The 22,723-nt window shown below is 36.0% G+C and overlaps 1 protein-coding gene across 1 annotated transcript in view; it reads right to left on the bottom strand.

Moving 5' to 3' along the window:
* The window catches only part of LOC149771926 (beta-1,3-galactosyltransferase 2-like), a 126,040-nt gene extending 104,445 nt beyond the window's left edge, over window positions 1–21,595 (bottom strand). The window contains exon 1 of the mRNA XM_089948082.1: window positions 21,080–21,595. The gene's annotated coding sequence lies outside the window, so the exon portion shown is untranslated. The remainder of the gene's footprint in view (window positions 1–21,079) is intronic.
* Window positions 21,596–22,723: the final 1,128 nt, after the last annotated feature.

Genomic DNA, 22,723 nt, shown 5'->3' with positions numbered 1-22,723 from the left:
CTATACCCAAAACACCATCACCCACCATTCCTCAATTGACAAGCTATACCCAAAACACCATCACCCACAATTCCTCAATTGACAAGCCAAAATCACTCGTCGGAATGGATGCTTGGCTGTCCTTCGGCTTAATGTTTGACTGATGCCGTTTCCCACTACAGTTAAAACTTTCATAAGGCGCACGTCAAGCCCGACTTGAGCGATGATCGTATTCTACTCAGTGACCATCAAATAGAACACGGTACTACTACAAGCTGGTTTTAACATATCTCATAAGCAATGTCCTCTGTTATGTGGCCAGAGACTCTTTGGTACACCGGGTATATCTTGTTTTTTTACATATCACTGGTGAATCGTTTTCGAAAATGGAGTTTCACCGTGACTTGTCTTTTCAGAAATATAATACTGTGTAAAATATATCCTTGCATACTAAGGTTGACGCTATCAAAATACCATTTACTGACAGGAACATAATGACGATGTACAAAATAAACGGTGAACGTGATACATGTTTACACCTTCCTCGTAAGTAACAATGGCATATTACATTTTGTAAGAAGTGACTGAGTAACAGAGCGGATGTGATTCCCACCACGCTGTACTCGACCACACCTGAGTACACAAACAATAAATTAGTCCTTCGTTCAAATCCATAAGGTATTCAAAAATAATTGCTTGTAAAATCAGTCATTGTTGGAAAGGTATTTGAAAGCAGCTAAAGAAGTGTCTCTAACAATAATAGAAAAAAAAAACCAGGTCAAAAAGTAATGGACATTATTCTGCTGTCAAACAAAATTAGTTTTTAAACAATGAGCAAATTTATAGTACTTAATCATTAATCTTTGTGCCAGGTTTCTCTTGGTCTTTGCCAAACTGATAGTTATAAATAGCTGCAATCGTTTCGACCAGATGTTGAACATTAAAATAATATGCAAGAAGAATTCTCATGGTATAGCTTGTCAACTGAGGAATGGTGGGTGATGGTGTTTTGGGTATGGCTTGTCAATTGAGGAATGGTGGGTGATGGTGTTTTGGGTATGGCTTGTCAATTGAGGAATGGTGGGTGATGGTGTTTTGGGTATAGCTTGTCAATTGAGGAATGGTGGGTGATGGTGTTTTGGGCTATGGCTTGTCAATTGAGGAATTGTGGGTGATGGTGTTTTGGGTATAGCTTGTCAATTGAGGAATGGTGGGTGATGGTGTTTTGGGCTATGGCTTGTCAATTGAGGAATTGTGGGTGATAGTGTTTTGGGTATAGCTTGTCAATTGAGGAATGGTGGGTGATGGTGTTTTGGGTATAGCTTGTCAATTGAGGAATGGTGGGTGATGGTGTTTTGGGTATAGCTTGTCAATTGAAGAATGGTGGGTGATGGTGTTTTGGATATGGCTTGTCAATTGAGGAATGGTGGGTGATGGTGTTTTGGGTATGGCTTGTCAATTGAGGAATGGTGGGTGATGGTGTTTTTGGTATAGCTTGTCAATTGAGGAATCTTGGGTGATGGTGTTTTGGGTATAGCCTGTCAGTTGAGGAATGGTGAGTGATAGTATTTTGGCTTCGTAAATGAGATCATTTTTTTTTTGTCTAACTGTTCTTGAAATTGTTCAATCAAATTATCGACTTTGATAGTGTTTTGAACTTTTTTGATAATGATAGCTTGCGACTTCCAAATGAGCTTCGCTATCCAGTTATATGACTTGAGGTACTCTAACCGTGAAACAACAAAAGGTATTGTTGGGGGAAAACATCCATAGATCTTTCACTCGATAAGGTTAAATAAAATTGGTTACTCATAGTTATATGGTTCAAGTTTATGAGGTGTCACTTAACATAAAAATGAAAGCCTTTTATTTTCACATCTATTGTTGCTAATGTTGTGAATGAATGAATAGCTCTGTTGTTGACTGGCTTTATTATCAGCTGTACATTTCAAAGAAGGACTGGTGGTGACTGGCGTTATTATCAGTAATACATTTCAAAGAAGGACTGGTGGTGACTGGCGTTATCATCAGTAGTACATTTCAAAGAAGTGCTGGTGGTGACTGGCGTTATTATCAGTAGTACATTTCAAAGAAGGATTGGTGGTGACTGGCGTTATCATCAGTAGTACATTTCAAAGAAGTGCTGGTGGTGACTGGCGTTATTATCAGTAGTACATTTCAAAGAAGGATTGGTGGTGACTGGCGTTATTATCAGTAGTACATTTCAAAGAAGGACTGGTGGTGACTGGCGTTATTATCAGTAGTACATTTCAAAGAAGGACTGGTGGTGACTGGCGTTATTATCAGTAGTACATTTCAAAGAAGGGCTGGTGGTGACTGGCGTTATTATCAGTAGTACATTTCAAAGAAGGGCTGGTGGTGACTGGCGTTATCATCAGTAGTACATTTCAAAGAAGTGCTGGTGGTGACTGGCGTTATGATCAGTAGTACATTTCAAAGAAGGACTGGTGTTGACTAGCGTTATTATCAGTAATACATTTCAAAGAAGGACTGGTGGTGACTGGCGTTATTATCAGTAGTACATTTCAAAGAAGGGCTGGTGGTGACTGGCGTTATTATCAGTAGTACATTTCAAAGAAGGGCTGGTGGTGACTGGCGTTAATATCAGTAGTACATTTCAAAGAAGGGCTGGTGGTGACTTTCTTTATTATCAGTATTACATTTCAAAGAAGGATTGGCGTTATTATCAGTAGTACATTTCAAAGAAGGACAGGCGTTATTATAAGTAGTACATTTCAAAGAAAGACTGGGAGGAAGATAACCAATGCAACTGCTGAATAAATAACCCGCACTTGTTTGTGTCCTTACAAAAGTAAATTTGTAATAGCTGCTCCAATAACACAACCTAAAACAAAGATTTGGTAGAAAAGACGATTTCAGTATTAGTAACACATTCACCACACTACACCCACAGAGGTTGTTTCTGAAGTTCATAGATATAGGAGGTCTGAGAAGGAGGGGTAGCTGTTGTAATGGTTACTTCGTCTATTTTATAGTCGATGACGTGTAAAGCGCCAACTCAAGAATCAAAACTAGATGGATATCCTTTCCAGCGAACTTTCACTTCCTCATTTCGACCTTTTCCATCTTTACGTGTTCAGGAATACATTCAATATCGTATATGTTTTCTTTTATGGTCACGCGTTGTAACGTAGGCAAGTAAAATGTAACTTCTAATACTGGTTAGCAGCTGTTTGTGGAGTGGAGTGTTTGCCTCTTTTTGTCTTTTTACTTCTATCTTCCCTACTTTAACTTTGTTTCTTCTGCTGAAGAAGATGTTGACATCATCTTTTTGGCAAGATTTTAATTCTTCTAGTTTGGGAATAGGGGTAATATTAACACGAAAGACGCAGTATTAAAATGTATTATAGCTGATAGAGTTTGAAATACTTCTCGTGTGTCGTTTCTTTCTTCGATTCCCACGGTTGTGTCTGTCCTGGTGGTTTTCGGGTTGCTTTTCTTGATCGTCGTGATATCTCTCAACGTAGAATTCGTCTAAAGTTACACTCGAGATAGAAGTAAAAAAAATTCATATATTTTTCAAGACAAATTACATTGGGTTAGAGAATATCCACAACGTCACAGCAAAAGAAAGACAGGAGAAAAGATAAATGTAGTATTACTTGTTATTATTGTCAGGAGAAACGATATTGGTCTGCAGAGTGTCATAAGAGGAAAACAGAACAAACGGTTAGAGAAGCGGGTGGAGGAACGTTCTTCCAAAACAGAAGAACCCATTTCCGTCTATAAGTTCAAGAAGGCAAGACAACTAGAAGAAAGTGAAGAAGAAGAACCCATGCTATTATATAAATTCAAAACAAGAAATCGAGAGCAAAAGGAAACAAAAGATGAACAAAATGGACCTTTATGATATGTTATTGAAATTGTCATTGTGCTTCTCATTCAAAAGAACATATATCAAAGACAACGAAAAGTAGGTGTCTCATTGTTTTTATGTTTTTCGTCTAGTTTAGACAGCACTAACTATACATACATATGCATTCCATCCATCTAATCATCGGGAAAGGGATTTACGTCTTACTGGATTTGGCAGCCATTGTGTAGTATCTCTTTTCTAAAAATATAGTTGGCCCCGAGCCAACTGGCGATTTTTTTAATCATGTAGGAAACTTACGGACGACCAAGTTTAAGAAGAAGGCCAGTGAAGCGGCGTTGCATATGGTAACCGCCTTTCGGTAATAAAAAAGCCATTTTCACCTACATCTACAGAAAGGTAAGACACTCATCATATTTGCCAAAAGTTTGTGGTTTGTGTACATTATTGTGTATGTATTTATTGTGTACATTATTGTGTATGTATTTGTTGTGTACATTATTGTGTATGTAATTGTTGTGTACATTATTGTGTATGTATTTGTTGTGTACATTATTGTGTATGTATTTGTTGTGTATATTATTGTGCATGTATGTGTTTTGTTTATGTCACTGTTGTAGACAACTAAAACTTAAAAGCCATTTTACTTTTCCCTCTTCTGAATGATATTATGTTTGAATGTATGGGAACGCAGTGTGAATATAGATACATCCTTCCCTTGGGTGTGAAAGTATATTTCTATGTTTGTGTGTAATTATGTGTATCAACACTTCGTACCCTTTGCTTTGGATTATAGGTGCAAACCTTTTGACAGCAATATAAAAAAGGATGATGGATTTTAGGGATGTGTGTTTAGATATTAACAATAAGAGGTGCTAGGTTGTAGGGAGGTGTCTTTGGATACCAATCAAAAAGAGGTTGCAGGACTGTGAGGTGTGTGTTTTGGATAGTAAGCGAAAAAAGAAAGTGTGCTAGGATGTATGGGTGTGTGCTTGCGTAGTATACATGCAATGTGTTGTATTGTAGTACATAATTTTAACATCACCATTCCTGTGTGTCTCTATGAAGCGTCTGACCATATAAAGACTTTTGACCCCACATTACCATCCCATATTAAACCTACGAACCATTTTAATGCAGAATTTCCCGAATGACTCCCAAGTACCACACTAATTTAAGCCTATGGTCTAATGTTATTTCGCGTATGACCCCCAATCCCCAGATGTAACTACTCGTCCGAGATTTCTAGGTACTTAACGAATTACGTAGCCTTGATATTTCATGCCAACATTACTTTTTATCCTACCATATTCGAAAAGTTAATGGTCATGGTTTGCTTCAGCGATATTTTGTGGAATTTCCTTTCCAAATCCTATATCTGTAATAGGGCAGCACGAGTTTGTCATTGCACAGTTGAATATTCAGAGGTCCTATTTTATAAATGTTTGTAAAGACATTATGGAAGCATGGCAAAATGTGTCTTTATTAATTCGTCCGTGTGATGATTTCAAAGAAATTTATGGCCGTTCTGTGCAATGGCACTTGTACTTACTTCTAATAGTCGCTGGATGTTGTTGAATCGTGAAATGATTAGTAAACGCTTGTTTGGGTTAAATGAGTACACGGCTTTCCTTAAATATGTAGGTGTCATTGCCACATCCATGTAGTATTCTGTAAAGGGCAAACCTTCTTGGTTAACAACAATGTTTCACTCCTTTAGTACATTTTTGATCACTTTAATATTTAGCCACTTTTTTCTAATGACTAAACGTAAAGCTATGCACAAGTCGTTTTCCCTCAACATTATTGTTTTCTATTTCTGTTTAACCAATCCATTATGAAATATTTATAGAATGGATACACATATTTGATGTGTGAATACATGGACGGTTGAGTGTGTTAATTTATAGATCTGTTTGTCAATGGATACATAGATTTGATGTGTGAATACATGGACGGTTGAGTGTGTTAATTTATAGATCTGTTTGTCAATGGGTAAATAGATTTGATGTGTGAATACATGCACGGCTGAGTGTGTTAATTTATAGATCTGTTTGTCAATGGGTAGATAGATTTGATGTGTGAATACATGCACGGCTGAGTGTGTTAATTTATAGATCTGTTTGTCAATGGGTAGATAGATTTGATGTGTGAATACATGCACGGTTGAGTGTGTTAATTTATAGATCTGTTTGTCAATGGGTAGATAGATTTGATGTGTGAATACATGCACGGCTGAGTGTGTTAATTTATAGATCTGTTTGTCAATGGGTAGATAGATCTGATGTGTGAATACATGCACGGTTGAGTGTGTTAATTTATAGATCTGTTTGTCAATGGGTAGATAGATTTGATGTGTGAATACATGCACGGCTGAGTGTGTTAATTTATAGATCTGTTTGTCAATGGGTAGATAGATTTGATGTGTGAATACATGCACGGTTGAGTGTGTTAATTCATAGATCTGTTTGTCAGTGGGTAGATAGACAAATGTGCAACATGTATTTTTGATCTACTTGAAAATCCATGTAACATTTTAAATAAAATGTATCTGGTATCAATACTCTGCTTGATCTTTAATTGATTGCGTCAAGACTAACAATTGAAAAAGACCAATTTATCCATGAAGTTTCATCCTAGTTTAAACTAAACAAGACATCTGATTGGGCCTTCCAATATAATTTTAACTTTGAAACAAATTTCTAAGAACACGATCACACTTTAAACCTGAAGAATCATATTCAATCCTGAGAAACGAGGATCGATGTCAAGGACTGGAGTACTACTCAATGTTACTATATAACACTGAGAAACGAGGATAGATGTCAAGGACTGGAGTACTACTCAATGTTACTATATAACACTGAGAAACGAGGATAGATGTCAAGGACTGGAGTACTACTCAATGTTACTACATAACACTGAGAAACGAGGATCGATGTCAAGGACTGGAGTACTACTCAATGTTATTATATAACACTGAGAAACGAGGATCGATGTCAAGGACTGGAGTATATAACACTGACAAACGAGGATCGATGTCAAGGACTGGAGTACCACTCAATATTACTATATAACACTGAGAAACGAGGATTGATGTCAAGGACTGGAGTACTACTCAATGTTACTATATAACACTGAGAAACGAGGATTTATGTCAAGGACTGGAGTACCAATCAATGTTAATATATAACACTGAGAAACGAGGATCTATGTCAAGGACTGGAGTACTACTCAATGTTGTTATAAAAAGAAACGTTATTTAAGTGGACAACATTTTATGCTCGAGTAATTTTGGGTGCCTTCCTGAAAACATTACATGTCTAAACTGACAGTAACATCATGAAAATGCTAATCGTACAAGCTGTCAGTACCGTCATGAAAAAATTACTCGTCTGAATTGACAGTACCATCATGAAAACACTACTCGCATAAACTGACAGTACCATCATGACAACAATACTCGTCCAAGGTGACGGTACCATCATGACAACAATACTCGTCCAAGGTGACGGTACCATCATGACAACAATACTCGTCCAAGGTGACGGTACCATCATGAAAACACTACTCATCTAAAGTGATAGCACCATCATGAAAACATTTCTTGTCTATATTAAAAGTATCATTATAAAAACATTACTCGTCTACCTGAGAGTACGATCATGAAAACACTACTCGTCTAAACTGAGTGTCATCATGAAAACTCTACTCGTCTAAATTTAAGGTATCTTCACGAAAACTCTACTCGTCTTAACTGACTGTACCATCATGAAAATATTAATCGTTTAAATTAACAGTACCATCATGAAAACACTGCTCGTCTAAACTGACAGTACCGACATGACAATATTATCGCCCACACTGTCAGTACCGTCATGAAAACACTACTCTTTAAATTGACAGTAACATAATGAAAACAATACACTTCTTAAGTGACAGTGTCGTCATGAAAATACTACTCTTCTAAATTTACAGTACCATCATACAGAAAGTACCATTACAAAAACATTACTCGTCTAACGAGAGAGTACGATCATGAAAACACTAGTCGTCTAAACTGACAGTACCATCATGAAAACACTACTCGTCTAAATTGAGTGACACCATTAAAACTCTACTCGTCTAAATTTACAGTACCATCATTACAACACTACTCGTCTAAATTGACAGTACCGTCATGAAAATATTAATCGTCCAAATGGACAGTACCGTCATGAAAACACTACTAGTCTAAATTGATAGTACCATCATGAAAACACTACTGATCTAAACTGGCACTGCCATTATGAAAATACTACTCGTCTAAATTGACTACAATCATGAAAACGCTACTAGTATAAACTGACAGTATCATCAGGAAAACACTACCCGTTTAAATTGACAGTGCAATCATGAAAATACTAATTGTCAAAACTGATAGTACCATTAATAAAACACTACTCATTAAATTGACAGTACAATCATGAAAACAATACTCATCTTAATTGACAATGCCATCATGAAAATACTACTCGTCTAAATTAACTGCACCTTCATGGAAACACTACTAGTGTAAACTGACAGTACCTTCATGAAAACATTTCTCCTCGAAATTGACAGTACCATCATGGAGATACTAATCGTCCAAACTGACAGTACTATCATGAAAACACAACTCGTCTGAATTGACAGTACCCTCATGAAAATACTACTCGTCTAAATTGAAAGATCAATCGTGGAAATAGTACTCGTCCAAATTTACAGTACCATTATGAAAACACTACTCGTTTAAATTGACAATGCCATCATGAAAATACTAATCGTACAAACTGACAGCAGTGTCATGAAAACACATTTTTCTATAGTGACAGTACCGTCATGATTATACTTTTCATTCTTTATCTAATTTATTTTTGGTTTTTGTTGTTGTTTTGTTGTTTTGTTCTGTTTATTTTGTTTTGTTTTCTTAAAGGGGGATTTTATTTGGGTTGTTCTATTGTATGGGGTAATTACCAGTCTATGTGTGACGTCTATTGAAATCACGAAAATGAAGAAACCTCGGTCAAATATGATCATCGGGTTTGGTTAGTGAGTTCAGTTATATTCTTTAAATATGATAAACGAAACAGACTAAATTAGCTGACACTTAAGTGTATCAATTATACGGAACGTTCTGTTCAAATTTGCATGTCTGAAACTCTCTAGAAGACCTTACGTACCACGCAATTAGATAATCCAGACAGGCGACGAAAATTAATTGACCTGGTGTTAAAATGATTGTCTGCTTCACATTGCCAGCGGTGCGAAGAATTTCAGTTAATACCTGTGAAAATTTAAGAATCTTGGGGCATACTGACGTCCGTTAAATAGAGAAGAAACATATTTTGTGTGCTTCACATTGCCATCGGTGCGAAGAATTTCAGTTAATACCTGTGAAAATTTAAGAATCTTGGGGCATATTGACGTCCGTTAAATAGAGAAGAAACATATTTTGTGTGCTTCACATTGCCATCGGTGCGAAGAATTTCAGTTAATACCTGTGAAAATTTAAGAATCTTGGGGCATATTGACGTCCGTTAAATAGAGAAGAAACATATTTTGTGTGCTTCACATTGCCATCGGTGCGAAGAATTTCAGTTAATACCTGTGAAAATTTAAGAATCTTGGGGCATATTGACGTCCGTTAAATAGAGAAGAAACATATTTTGTGTGCTTCACATTGCCAGCGGTGCGAAGAATTTCACTTAATACCTGTGAAAATTTAAGAATCTTGGGGCATATTGACGTCCGTTAAATAGAGAAGAAACATATATTCATTGTATTTATTTTTCAAAAATGAGATTACATCATCTTTCACGGACTGTATAGCCACACAGCTATGGTTTTAAATCGACCCTGTGATGCAGAAGCAACTAGGAAATCCGACGATATGATATAACGCAATAAGACAAACCGACCATACGATATGCACGCAATAGGAAAAACCGACCGTTTGATTTACAAGCAAATGGCATAAATCTAAATGTTATTGGGGTATCTCCATATTCTTACTGAATTTTTTTATAGCTTGCTCAAGGTATTTCGATTGTAGTTTTTAATTAGAAAATAAATTTATTGTTTTCTTTTAATGTCAGTTTGCCAACATGTCTTGCTATCGCACATTTAGTCATACATTAAACATTTTGTACCGATTGTTCTCAGTAACAATTTGCTACCCAAATTTGATCTGTTGCTGTAAAATCTCGCTATTGTCCGGTAATGGTTCAGTTATGACGTGTCTGTAAGCAAGGTAAATTAATGTACTGGATATTGGAAAGAAAAGCTCTGTGTTTTGTCTATACGCTGGGTGAATTTTCCATTTGTATGTTTCGATATTGTATTTAGTCACGCCACCTGAGGGTTTATGGATTGTCATTTATTATGCATGCACATCACGGAGTTAACCCTTCCCTGATTGATGATTTGCATTTGGTAAAAATGTTCATTTTGAGCTTGGAAAGTGTTTACCTTTAATTAAGTCACGCAAGCATGGCTAATGTTACGCACATGTTTTCCCTCTTTAGTGACACATCGTCTGACGTTGTACGCGTTGTACATCATAAAGGGACAAGAATCACTTGCTTTATGTCACAAAGAGTAAACTAAATGACTATGAAGGGTGTCTGTGATATATGTTCAGGCCTTACTCTTTCGCGTATGCCAGAAATTCCCTTCATAAACGCTTATGATCATGGTAGAAACTGGAGTGTAGAACAAATTGGTACTGTTTGATTAAGTCTGTTTCTTTTTTAGACTTTACATTTTAATGTATGCATCTGCATGACACGTCTTTGTATTTGAAAGTTTAATCAAACCAGATGAAAAGCCATCAACAAATGATATGCAGAGATCACTCTAATAACTATTCATCTTGGCACATGTCAGTCAATTCAAACTATTATAATATTATGCGCAGTTTCTCCCACAGTGCAAATTCATGCTTAGTGCTGAATTACCAAGACGGGAACTCACCTTGCCTGAACAGATATATATCTTCACCTGGCCGCACCGAACGCACTCAACTCAAATTTGTATCTGTATAGGATATTATGTAAGCAAATGAAAGGCAATCATTTTAATATTGAGCTTCCAAATAGCTATTTTGTAATACTTCAACATTAGTCCTCCAAATAAAGATCTCGTGATAATTCAACATTAGGCCTCGAAACAACTGGCTTTCTATATCTGAACATTAGGGCTCCAAATAACCAGCTTGTTATATTCTAATTAATAGGCCAAAAAGCTAACTTGTTTCAACATACAGGTTTACTGCAATCCTCTTTCCGTAATTTTGAAATAATCAAAAGGCAAAACATAGTTGAGTAACGTTGATATTTTATAAAGGTGTGACAAGAGATCCTCTAGGATTATCATTACAGTTATGACATACCCTGCTGCAAAACATTCTTGGCCCAGTCAGAACTTTCAACACAATTATCATAGGTACAATGTAATGTAATCTCCATGACAAGACTCGTATACCGGTCTACAGACTGTACACATCTGCCAAATACGGCACGTATTAAATGTGGACCAATGCATAATACAAAATATAACATACAAAAGGTACCTGACAGACAATAGGGATCTAAAATGCGAACTTGCAGTTTATGGGATTATATGTACGGTCAACTCACGTTTTTCTCATTTTCAAGGCCTGAATGTTATGTTGGATAGCATTTATTAATTGAAATTTTGGGCAATTTGTAATACATATGCCGCAGGAACGTTTAATAAGTTAAAGATATCTCCGAACACTGAATCACGGGTATCCAGGTGAAGAGGAAGATAGAAAATGTTGGATATAGCAGAAAAAATATGAATTGCGTGCTTCGCCAGATATCGTTGAGGCATTTCAGATTCTTGTATTTCTGTTGTTTGACCCGAATTGTCAATAAATTTCAGCTCTGTTCGATCTGATATAAGTGCTATATTGTTTATGTATTTTTACGGCATAAATGATTCAAGATTTTGTCAAAGATATTATAGTTCCAAGAAGTGTTTGTTTAATATATGGGGCAACGACAAGGAGAGGACGAGAAAATTAATAAAATAGAGTACATGAACACTATTTGTGTGTACAGTCGTTCGTGTGTATTTTGACGAAATCTATCTGCATATCACTGTTGTATTTTGATATTATTTATGAATTTGATTTAACAGTGAAAGCGCTTTTTTCTCTCAATATGTGTCCGTTTTCTATCACATGAATTGCTGAGTTTTGACAATAATGTTTTCTCTTAATGTTCGCAGTCTGACATTCATTAAAACTATAAGCTTCTCTCTTGACCTAAGAAAACTGTAGTGATTCTTAAGGTCATTTTCTACACACAATATTTCATTAATTTGGGCGGCGGTGGCCTTTCATAGTCATAAATTTTGGGCACATGACACCAATTCTGTTCCCATAGTGATTAACTTTAATATTGGTCCAAGTTACTATACATGATGGTAAGACAGGCAACTCACACTTGCATCTAACTCAGGATCTATCCAAGAGAAAACTTTCAAAACATGAAAATAGTATACTTCCCATTGGCATCCAGTTGTACGTGTGCAAAGACAGCGATAAAGTAGAAATTAGGTTTAGGTTCAAGCCGAAAAACTGCTTTAATTTTGTCCGGCAATTATATTTTCAGCCAAGCAGCAACATTTTTCTTTAAATGCGGTATTTAATATACTACCACACATAGACTGCTTCCGTAGCTCGTAAAACAATTAGTCAACTTGGACGTAAAATCAGATTTTACTTTCATGCCAATTTTTGGATAGTCCACATCACTTTTCTTTAAAATGTTCTGCATAGTATAGCTTCCTCGCTATTAATGTTTTTGATATAATGAGCAAATTATTTCAATTTGGGTGACTTCTCTCACGAAATGTTCCACAAAAGAATAAAGTTTCCCGTTGAAGTTTCATAATATTTCAATAAAAGAGTATTTCGGTTCCTATGTGGATATGTAGATCATATATTAACAGGGAGGGGGGAAGGACGATTGCCCAGGCCGCCAGAGGTCTTGGGGCGTCAAAATCCGTTTGGGCCATCACCATCGCCCCGGGCACCATTATCCTTAGTACTCCAATGTATATTGATGAATTTCAACATACGTCAACGTCTCTGACCAAGGGAGTTAACTCAGTATTGTTCTGTGGGTTCAAAGTCAATTTGTACAAATATAAAAACTGTAGATTGTTCATCCTTGAGTTTAATAACTGCAATCATATATCTCCACTTTTGTAACTCGATAATCATTGAACAAACATTTACACCAGACACTCGTTCTTGAGCAGGAAAGTTGCAATATTTGTCTGCCATAGCCCGAACTAAGCAAACTGTCTGAAATTTCACCGTTTAGAGAAGTTACCAAACACCTTTCGCTAGAAACATACAGTGTGCTTTAATGGCCAATAGACCAACAGATAACATATATAAATTATAATAATGATATAAATTAAATAACATTGTGAGGAACTTTCAAACGTACGCAAATCACGTACAAGACTTTCAATTGAAACGTGCAACTGGACACATGGCGGATAATATCCGATTTGAAGACGTATTTTAGAACAAGTAGAATTGAGACGAAAGAGGGATGTTCTTACCCAGCAGGTACACAAGAGATATATATGACTGAAATAGCCTTAGAACGGTGACCATCAATGGCGGCGGTCATGATGGCCTTGGAGCTGAGGAACAGGACTTTCAAAATAAATAAAACGGAGGCATTAAGTGGGGGATGAAATATAGTATATATTCAAAGACCGAAGGGAACACAAACAATAGTACCATATGGAGTAAACGAGATGGGAGGAAAAAGTGTCAACATTACCCATTGTGAGGAAAATTAAAACTAAAGACAGCAGTACTACATATATCTGGTGTGCAATATGAGATGTCCATAACAGCTACTGTAGAAAGTTTTGAAAACAAATTCAAGACCATGGTCACGAATGCGAGAATTGGTACCCATCCACTAAGTCCGATAAAGAAGGAAGTAAGGATACTGGAAATTGGAAAGGAAGAGATACGGGAAATTAAGCCAGCCTTCTTTCTTCATGGATTCCTAGTCAAGACGTTGTACAAGCGACACGTTTATTACAGAAAGTGCAACCGCTGTGAGGACACAGGTCATGCGCCAATGGATAAAAGGAAAATGGAAGAGGAAAAAGAACAAACCCACGTAAGCGAGTTAACAATTTACCTCTAGCTGAATGTAAAGGTGACGGAACTAACAGAGAAGCGGGGAAAAAGACAGGAATCAACAGAAACAACAACAACAACAAATAAAAGTAATCAACAATCAGCTACGTAGACAGCGATGACAGAATGCTAAGGGAAGAAAGTTTATTAACAAACGAACGCATTTCAAACCAGCCAACGACATCAAAGAACTAATGAAACAAGAACAACATCAACAACAGCAACAAATAACAAATACTAAAAAACAATAACAATCTAAGGATCAACAGAATAAACCCGAGTATTGCAACCCAAGGACGTAACGACGTTAGAGAACCAAAAGTAACAACAGCAGCAGCAGAAAACAACAAAATATAAACAACAACACAAAACAACAACAAATGAAGGATGTGTAGACGACAGTAGGCAAAGGGAAGGAAACAGAGGAACAGAAAGATGTGATCCAACTCAAAGATGCAATGATGTCAGGGGATCACCAGCAGCAGCAACAACAACAGGAGCCACAAGAGATTGGCAACAACAAGCAACAACCAACTATGGAGGTAGAGATGGCAGTGGGCATGGACGCAGTTCTACTTAAGTACGCAAGGGAGACAGAGAATAAACAGCAGCAGCAACACTAGAACCAACAATAAGAACAAGCAAGAAACAACAACAAAACCTGTTATGGAATGTGCGATAATATTGGTAAGGAGAAGAAAGCGAAAAGACCACAATAAAAGAAAGCAAGAAGGAAACTGAAACAGAAAGAAGTACAACCACAAGACACGGAAGAAAGATAAAGGAATGTATATGGATTGGAGAAGAAAAGACGGAAGAAGGAAGAAACAGACGAAACATACCTTCATATAAAGATCTTCTATAGACTGAAATTCGATGAGGAGATAGAAAACACCTATTTCGAAAGTAGTGATATATCCATGGAGATGACGCCAATATGAAACAAATGAAAAAATCTTTTAAGGACATGGATAATCACCCACCTACCCCAAAAAATATGATCCGTAAAGAATATTCGTACAATGCAAAAGAAAGTGGAATGAGAGACAGCACTCACGCACACAACGCTAATGACTGTAAAAGCAACTATTTGGAATAAACCCAACTAAACTCTAATATAAACTTGTAAAGAAAAAGGGAAATAAACAACACTACTGACCTCAGGACAAATATCGTTTATCCATCTTTCTTGAGGAAATAAGGGAGGGAAACCCGCCCAACAGACAACTGTGTGAAGGGAGGGGAGTACCGAACTTTGACCCAAGACCACAAACTTGAACAAGTAGGAACATGTAAAGAACCTCCACAAAATCACTGACTCGTTACAATAATGCAATAACGCCTTCGGGCACCCATAATGCTTGGAAGGGGCATCTCGGAAGTTCTGAAGAACTATATAAGTTGGGACGGACTAAGAGTTGGCCACAAACGAGAATCTAAGTCAAACATGTTTTGGTCGACAAGTTTTATTGCGCTACTACGAAAATGCATTACGATGCATTTTAATAAACAATACCTGGATACCTGCTTTTAAATCCAGTGTGTATACAAAATGATTATAGCAATAAAAATGTATAAAACCTACATACGATGGAACTTATTCCTTAAATTAGAAACAAATTATGAGGGTTGATAAGGGTGCGAAAGGCTTTTGCAAATATTATCCGGGTATAAATAAAAACGTCTAAAACCTACATACGATGGAACTTATTTCTTAAATTAGAAACAAATTATGAGGGTTGATAAGGGTGCGAAAGGCTTTTGCAAATATTATCCGGGTATAGATAAAAACGTCTAAAACCTACATACGATGGAACTTATTCCTTAAATTAGAAACAAATTATGAGGGTTGATAAGGGTGCGAAAGGCTTTTGCAAATATTATCCGGGTATAAATAAAAACGTCTAAAACCTACATACGATGGAACTTATTCCTTAAATTAGAAACAAATTATGAGGGTTGATAAGGGTGCGAAAGGCTTTTGCAAATATTATCCGGGTATAAATAAAAACGTCTAAAACCTACATACGATGGAACTTATTCCTTAAATTAGAAACAAGTTATAAGGGCTGATAAGGGTGCGAAAGGCTTTTTCATATATTATCCTGGTCCATTCCACCGGGTTATCTGTTGCTATAGTTACAGTCGACGAATTATATTTTCCATTGACCGTAACGTTAATATTTAGCCACTTTGTTATACTATTTTTTATAAGTGCGGCAAATCATGACTACATCCTATGAAACATTTACCAAAAATTAGGATTTTAAAACGATGCAGAATGATATAATGCGTGCTTCGTTTCTGAGGACAATTTCCTGATATGTGCCACAATAGAAAATAGATCCCCGCAAGACTTGCTAGTTTGCATGCAGTGGTACCTGCGCAGTGATAGTGATGATATGAAAATAGTTTGGGTTTCAAGCAGGGACATAGCTAACATAAAATGAGAGTAAGCTCTGCATAGGAGTCCGCATAGGGGCCAAAATATCCTAGCTATGCCAATAGGTTCAAGTCTACTAATGCGTACAAGTTGCCCATACACAGTTTTTTTTCCGTTAATTATCTTCACCCAATCAGAGACTTTCTCCTTTAAATACGAAATTTAATACATCCTACACATATTATCCCGTTTTCTTAAAACTTTCCGCAAACATAGTTGTCTGACAACTATCATTTGATGATATCGGGTTATATAAATGACTGTGGAAGCCTCTTGCAATAATGCATTTATATAATCCTCTTGCAATAATGCATTGATAGAAGCCTCTTGCAATAATGCATTGATAGAATCCTCTTGCAATAATATATTCATAGAATCCTCTTGCAATAATACATTCATAGAATCCTCTTGCAATAATGCAATGATAGAAACCTCTGGTAATAATACATTTATATAATCCTCTTGCAATAATGCATTGAGAGAAGCCTCTTGCAATAATGCATTGATAGAATCCTCTTGCAATAATACATTGATAGAATCCTCTTGCAATAATTCATTGACAGAAGCCTCTGGTAATAATACATTTATATAATCCTCTTGCAATAATTCATTGACAGAAGCCTCTTGCAATAATGCATTGATAGAAGCCTCTGGTAATAATGCATTTATATAATCCTCTTGCAATAATGCATTGATAGAATCCTCTTGCAATAATGCATTGATAGAATCCTCTTGCAATAATATATTCATAGAATCCTCTTGCAATAATACATTCATAGAATCCTCTTGCAATAATGCATTGATAGAAGCCTCTTGCAATAATTCATTGATATAATCCTCTTGCAATAATTCATTGATATAATCCTCTTGCAATAATGCATTGAGAGAAGCCTCTTGCAATAATGCATTGATAGAAGCCTCTGGTAATAATGCATTTATATAATCCTCTTGCAATAATGCATTCATAGAATCCTCTTGCAATAATGCATTGATAGAATCCTCTTGCAATAATGCATTGATAGAATCCTCTTGCAATAATTCATTGATATAATCCTCTTGCAATAATGCATTCATAGAATCCTCTTGCAATAATGCATTGAGAGAAGCCTTCTGCAATAATGCATTGATAGAATCCTCTTGCAATAATTCATTGATATAATCCTCTTGCAATAATGCATTGATAGAATCCTCTTGCAATAATGCATTGAGAGAAGCCTCTTGCAATAATGCATTGATAGAAGCCTCTGGTAATAATACATTTATATAATCCTCTTGCAATAATTCATTGACAGAAGCCTCTTGCAATAATGCATTGATAGAAGCCTCTGGTAATAATGCATTTATATAATCCTCTTGCAATAATGCATTCATAGAATCCTCTTGCAATAATGCATTGATAGAATCCTCTTGCAATAATGCATTGATAGAATCCTCTTGCAATAATGCATTGATATAATCCTCTTGCAATAATGCATTGATAGAAGCCTCTGGTAATAATACATTTATATAATCCTCTTGCAATAATGCATTGAGAGAAGCCTTCTGCAATAATGCATTGATAGAATCCTCTTGCAATAATTCATTGATATAATCCTCTTGCAATAATGCATTGATAGAAGGCTCTGGCAATAATACGAGTATAGAAGCCTGTTGAAATTATCCATTGATATAATCCTCTTGCAATAATACACTGATAGAAGCATCTGGAAATAACACATTAATAATAGTTTCCACAAAAGAAGAGTTTACCCTGAAACTTCTTAATATTCCCATGAAGAAGTGGGGTGGTTCCTATGTGGATACTTAGTGCATATCCTGAACTAAATGAATTTCCGTGGTGTGCCCTTGCGCAAGAACTTACTCCAATTGACTTGGCAGTAAATATCCTCCTTTTGCTGCTGGGCTGTATAGCATCAAACCAAATCAAATGAATTGCAACTCACGTTGCATCAGGAACCTGACACTCCCACCTCCACCCCCGAGATTAAACATGTGTTTGCTTGCCAAACTAATACTCAGTCATTGAATTTGCTTGCATCATATTGGTATAATTTACTGTTCGTTCTTTAGAAGCCGATGTTTGGCAAACGTTTCTATGAAACGCATGAGTGTAATGTAATTGCCTTAGAACAAGGCAGCAAGTCTTCAAACCGACTACTTCTCTTTCACATGCGTCAGCTTTTATCATGTTTAGGAAACGAAACGGTCCCTTTTAGTGGAAATGAAATTGAAATGATTACATTTGATGGATTGTCAAAAAGAAAATGTTTCCTTGACCATTTGTGTCATTGTACCTTAGACAGAAAGTGATGCACATACCCTAAATTCAGTGAAATATGAGGAAATGGAAGAAATTTTAGAAAAATAAGTTTCAAAGTTAAAGAAACAATTGATACAACGATTAAGAGATAGTGGTCAAGCAATCTCGTTTTGGAGGTCTGTTTTTGTCCTGGTAGATGTTCCCGGTTTGACAAAATGTAAACTAATACAATATTTGTATACGAATTTTTAGTATATAAACTTTAGAGTTTTCCTTTCTTAACCTTTTGCAATCATATAGCTCCAATTTTGAAACAAAAATTTACTGAACACTTCGCACAAATGAAGTCCGCATAACCTTGTACATTTTTGTATCACATACTTAAGCTGTAAGATCGGATATTGGTGCTGGGACAAAGTGAAGTAACAAGGACCATGTTTGGAGAATATTACATGCAAATTGTGTGCAAATAATGAGGTTAAAATTAGCATCATTAATTGTGGTTATAAAAAGCTTGATGTCTCTGACAGTTCATATGTGCTTTGAATACCGGTCAGTCTTATTGTTTCTGCTCGCTGAATATATTCCGTCGACTACATTCTCGCTATTTCGAAATCGATCCATTTGGTGTCCTTCATTTTCGCAAAAGATCACAGATACCAAAGAGCATTTGAAAGGATATACTTTGACTATCATAATTTGAATGGAAGTAGTGTTTTGCCTTTAAGTCAAAGACAATAATGACCAGGAGGAATGACTCATCTCCGTTCTATCATTTGGTGACATATGTAAGAGTCAACTTAAGTTTTTGTTTTTTTTATCTGATGCATTCTTCATCGGTGATAAAATGTGTAAAAGCGTGATTCATTAGGGTCCTTACTAATGTATCATCTACTGATAACAATGGGTTTTAAGTAATGCATGGGCCATTCATGACAAAGTGTGCAAAATAGTGTTTTATATGGGTCCTTACTTAAATATCATCTGCTGATAACAACTGTTCTTGTTGTTGTTGTAGGGTTTAACGCCATTTTTCAGCACATGATAGGCTATACATGGCGGCCAGTATAAATGGTGGAGGAAAACCCCGGGAAAACCCGGAAAGAACCACCGAACCACGAGAAGCTACTGGCAAGCTATCTCACATACCCACATTGGCCGAATATGACACTCGAACCCACGCAGACATATGTAAGATGGCAGTGATCCGTAACGTTGAGCGCACAGATAACAATGGGTACAAGGTCATGCATGGGCCATTCATAAAAAATGTGTAAAAGAGAGTTTTATTTGTTTCCTTACTAACATATCCTCTACTGATAACAATGGGTTTTAAATGATGCATGGGCCATTCATAAAAAAAATCTGTAAAACAGTGTTTTTATTTTGGTCCTTACTAAACTATCATCTACTGATAACAATGGGTTTTATGATGCATGGTTCATTCATGACAAAGTGTGTAAAAGAGTGTTTCATTAGATCCTTACTAAAATATCATCCACAGATAACGATGCGTTTTAAATGATGCATGGACCATTCATAAAAAAAATCTGCAAAAGTGTTTTTATTTTGGTCCTTACTAAACTATCATTTACTGATAACAATAGGTTTTAAGTGTTACATGATTCATTTATGAAAAAGTGTGTAAAAGAGTCTTTCATTAGATCCTTACTAAAATATCATCCACAGATAACGATATGTTTTAAATGATGCATGGGCCATTTATGAAAACGTGTAAAAGAGAGTTTGATTTGTTTCCTTACTGAAATATCCACTCCTGATAACAATGGGTTTAAAATGACAAATGGACCATTCATTAAAAAAATCTGTAAAACGGTGTTTTTATTTTGGTCCTTACTAAACTATAATTTACACATAACAATGGCTTTTAAGTCATGCATGGGCCATTCGTAAACCAAATGTGTAAAGAGTGTTTTTTTGGGTCCTTACTAAAATATCATCTACTGATAACAAGTGGTTTTAAATGATGCATGGTCCATTCATGACAAAATGTGTAAAAGAGAGTTTGTTGGGGTCCTTAAAAAAAATATCATCTGCTAATAAGAATGATAACATTTTAAAGGTTGCATGGTCCATTCATGACAAAGTATGCAAAGGAGTGTTTCATTGCGGTTCTTACGAAAAATCATATACTGTAAAGTTGGGATGTTCAGTCCATGGTTAAATTAAGATCAGCAAAAAGTAGAATGAAGAAAAATATAATGACGATGATGATCTCTCTCTCTCTCTCTCTCTCTATCTCTCTCTCTCTCTCTCTCTCTCTCTCTCTATCTCTCTGCAGGATTATCTAAAACTTACCAATCAGAAGATTCCATCAACTGCTAATGTGATCCGTTTCGAATTACTTCGGTTGTTTGTTGGGTTTTTTTTCATGATTTCCGAAGACATTCATGGACTGATTGGAATGTACGAAAATAACATCCAATCTTTTTTAACTAGACTGTGTAACAATAGCATCTCCTAATAAGAATCGCTGAAACTTTCAGAAAATTCCAAACTTTATCATCCAGATCAATTGTGTCACTACCAATTCTTTATCCATGATGAAGATTTCTTGCAACAACAAAAAACCAGTCGTGTTTCCATCTGTTAATCATGCTTGACATTGTTTTCTATGGTAACATGTAATTTTCATCACAATTTTCACCTGTTTTATATTCAGTCAGTCCAATACGGCAGAAAATTTTAGCTCACTAGGAAAGCCAATTCAGCATATGTAAATTTCCCACAGAAATTTCCATTCTTAGTTCAATATTATAATTCTGTCTGCCAAATTCTGTTAAATGTATACAATGAAATAATTTCGTGTAGGAAATGTCGACGTCAGTTGTCGCATGTGCGGTTAAAAACTGTCTCCATAACGGCATAGCCGTATGTATTCAAAAAGAAGACCACTTACTCTTATCCATACCTATCCATAAATAGTTTTTGCATTCAAAATACTGTTAACGCATGTCCTCTGTGTTTTTGATCAAAGATGAAATTGTATGATCCTAAGCAAGACGAGTAGTTTCAAAACACAAATCTATTGAGGTTCAAAAGCGTTTATATTCGGAAGCTTCTGGTATTATGGGTCATGACTGTCATGGTACGAAGTAAATGAATGATGGATGTAAAACAAACTGATGCGTTGTCTTCGGCACTCAGGGTGACAAATGACCGCAAATTCTACAAGATATGCAACATGAAAGCGGGCATTTTCCGATATGGCATTTACATTTACTATCCAAAACAATAAATGGACAACCGTGATTTTGTTTATACACGTTTGTCCACAAGACCTCATATGACATACAGGGCAAGTGTAATTACAAAGCGACCGTGCAAACGAGACACGATTATTATTAGTATAAGGGATTTAACTTTTCTGTCCTTGAGAAACTCGTAAAGTTTCATAATAAACATCCGTGACCAACTCGTACACTTTAATTACAAATGTTCGCGAGGAATTAGTAAACTCTGGTGACAAACGTCAATGAGAAACTCGTACACTTTGATGACACACGTTATATTTATTTTCATGTTTGTCATAAATATTTCAAGACAAACATTCTTGCCACTTTGTTCAGATCATCCAGTGGTAAGATTCAAACTGAAAGATACATAGATTGAAAGATTGATACGACTGTACCTATCAGTAATCCCCGCATAAAATTTCGTATTAAAAAGAAAAGAAGTTAAGATTTTAAAAGAGAATATTTCTGCAGTGCGCAAGACTACGATCGAGGGTTGCACTGTCTGTAGAATTCCACAATAATTTTCAACTCATAAATGGTTAATTATTGCTTTTCTCTTTCTGTTCTATCCACTTTGTAATAACAGTTGTGCTCAATCCCAATCACTCTGGAATCGTTTAAATAAGAGTGTGAACTAAAATATTGATAGATGTCAGAAAAATACCCCTCTATCCTAACACGTGTGTTTATTTCGGTTTCCCCTGCA

This window comes from Sinohyriopsis cumingii, unplaced genomic scaffold (genome assembly GCF_028554795.1).
Source record: "Sinohyriopsis cumingii isolate HCF-2022 unplaced genomic scaffold, ASM2855479v2 utg001578l, whole genome shotgun sequence".
NCBI lineage: Eukaryota > Metazoa > Mollusca > Bivalvia > Unionida > Unionidae > Sinohyriopsis > Sinohyriopsis cumingii.
This window is presented reverse-complemented; position numbering and strand designations above follow the sequence as displayed.